Consider the following 2,800-nt stretch of genomic DNA (forward strand, 5'->3'; position numbering starts at 1 on the left):
CTTCAACCAGGAAATCTTGGTTAGATAATTTCCAGTGACTACAGCATCCCAGCACCCCATGGCAGATTCTTTCTGATCTGTGACTAAGCGTAGACGCAGTGGTCACAGTACTTGGATCCCCGCCTGGGGCTGAGCTAAGAGAACATTTCGATGTGATGAATGTTGATCGACACAGATTTTGGTGCAGTACCCTCCCCTGGTTATAGTGGTGACTATTTCTATTTACCACTGTGAATCCGGGCGATAGAGGATAGAAAACAGTGAATGCCAGGAGATCTAATAGGCTTCCAAGATATTTGATTGACAAGCCTAGCGAGGACGCCTCCACAGTACATGAAAAGCATACCAAGAAAACACTGTTCACTGTGAAGCCAGATCCTTTGGGGAGGATTCAAGCTTATTTTGGCAAATGAGTCATAGCTGCAGAAATATCATGGCATCAATGAAATACGCTTCCCTGCTGTGCAGGGTTTGCGACAGGGTTGCACACATACTCGCGTTTCTGTCTCACAAACCCTACAGAACAACTCGTGTATATCTTGTATTCATATCACACACCATTAACCACATGGCCATTCAAATTCATGGTGCATGTGCGCCTGTGATCTCACAACAAATTGTGTGTGTGTGTGTGTGTGTGTGTGTGTGTGTGTGTGTGTGTGTGTGTGTGTGTGTGTGTGTGTGTGTGTGTGTGTGTGTGTGTGTGTGTGTGTGTGTGTGTGTGTGTGTGTGTGTGTGTGCGTGCGTGCGTGCGTGCGTGCGTGCGTGCGTGCGTGCGTGCGTGCGTGTGTGTGTGTGTTCGCGCGTCAGGAAGTCTCCGGGCGAGGGCGGCATGGAGGGGGGAGTGCCGACGCCGGCGGCCCGGCCCTCCCTGCGGGACATGCACTCCCCCCAGCTCTACGCCAAGTCCACCATGGAGGAGGACACCAAGAGGCACAACGACAGCCCCCCGCCGCTGCCCCGCCGACACAAGGACAAGGTGAGCCCCGCAGGCAGGCCTCCGTCGCCGCCGCTCGCGGTCTGGGCTTGGTCTCGAATAGAGGCGCCGACCGCATGCAGAACCGCTGCTTGCCCACGTCTGGATACTGATTTATGTTGTTTGGGGAAACTATGGTAATGAGTAAGAAAAGTCACTCGTCATTGACTTGGGCCGTGTTCAGGCACATTGATACCGAGAGCCGCTCATCCGTCAAGTCAGCGTCCTCTGGCTGGATTGAGTTACCGAGCCGGTCTCAGTACCATACACACATCTTATTACAGCGGACTGTCCTTTGGTTGATGGACCGCATCGTGTTTGTTTACTGCCCCCGATTCCCCTTTGCTGTGACAAAAATCGGTATTACCTTATATTATGGGATTGTCGTAGTTTAACACAAACGAAAAGACACAGGCGTTCACACCTGGACCACCCCAGATCAGAGTTATGAGTATGATAGGGTTTATTTCTTATAATTGATTCTGGGCTCTTTTGCACTGAGAAGAAAAGTAACAGAAACAAATTCGATCACACCGAATTTCTTTATTGATCAAACAGGAGGAGAGAAAAGATGCTAAAAGTGATCCGATAAAACAACAGCAGGCAAATCCTCTAAATCCTCTCCTTGTTAACGAAGCCTCTCTCTCCTCCACACCAGTCCTCCCTGGGGTCCAAGCCCTCCAGCCACCGGCGCTCCCTGCACCGCACCCTGTCCGACGAGAGCATCTACCGGGGCCAGCGGCCGCCGCCCCTCACCGACTCGGTGTCGGAGCAGACGCTGGGCTCCGACGTGCTGTTCAGCTGCTCCACCGTGCCACGCTCGCCCACCACCCGCGGTGTACCCCTGCGCCGGCCCTCCTACAAGCTGGGCATCAAGCTCCACGGTGGGGCCAACACCAGGATGGGGGGGGGGGGGGGGGGGCGGGGGGGTGTTGGGTTGGCGTGACGATGGCCTTTGTTTCCACGAGAATCCCACGTTGGGAAAGGGTCAGGAGATGGCGGTGCACAGGGAGATGTTACCGGAGGTGGAGTTGGATGGAGGTGGAATAGTCAATCTAGAATCTAGACTTTAATCTAGACTCTAGTCTGGATTGAAGTCTAGACAATCTAGACTCTAGTCTAGATTGAAGTGAAAATAGGATGTGTTCTAGACAGAAGCTCTCGCGTTGTGATGTTCAGGGCTCAGTTCCCACGTCACCCGTCGTCAACCAATATACAGCACGTTTATCTGAAACCTTATTTTTTATTTTATGTTTCTGAATCTGAATTGTAGAATATAGAGTATATTTCTCTCGTGTTAACAATGCCAGTGTAGGTGGGAGGTGGGATCCCCATAGTGGGTGGACCCCAGTATCAAGGTTTTGATGAGGGCTTTTATAGTGTTTGTTTTGGCTGTCCTAACCCTACCACATTCAGTCATGGCGGCACATGATTATTCCGTACTATAGCAGGTTTATGTCCGAGCAGAAAGCAGTCTTTCATAATAATCGTAAAACATCAACATGTTTTTCGGCTTGTCAATCATCACTCCCAAGGACTAAATATATGTGCTTGGCCATTCGTGTCTCGCGATAAGAATGCAGTCATGTCCCAGCCTGTTTCAAATGTCATTTTTATATATAGAAAGCTGAATTGAATTACTGTGTTGTACCTGTGGTAAGGCTCGCCTGCCCACGCAGAGAAGCTGGCCTTGAGATGTGGATGTGTGTGGGTGCGCATACTCAATGGACCACCGCAGAGTCTCTGCGTATCTGCTGCCCCCAAGTGTCTGAAGTGGGGAAAATGGATTTTGTCTAAAGATTAGAAAAGCGATTAAAAAAAATA

Source organism: Micromesistius poutassou, assembly GCF_964030765.1.
Source record: "Micromesistius poutassou genome assembly, chromosome: 19".
Classification (NCBI taxonomy): domain Eukaryota; kingdom Metazoa; phylum Chordata; class Actinopteri; order Gadiformes; family Gadidae; genus Micromesistius; species Micromesistius poutassou.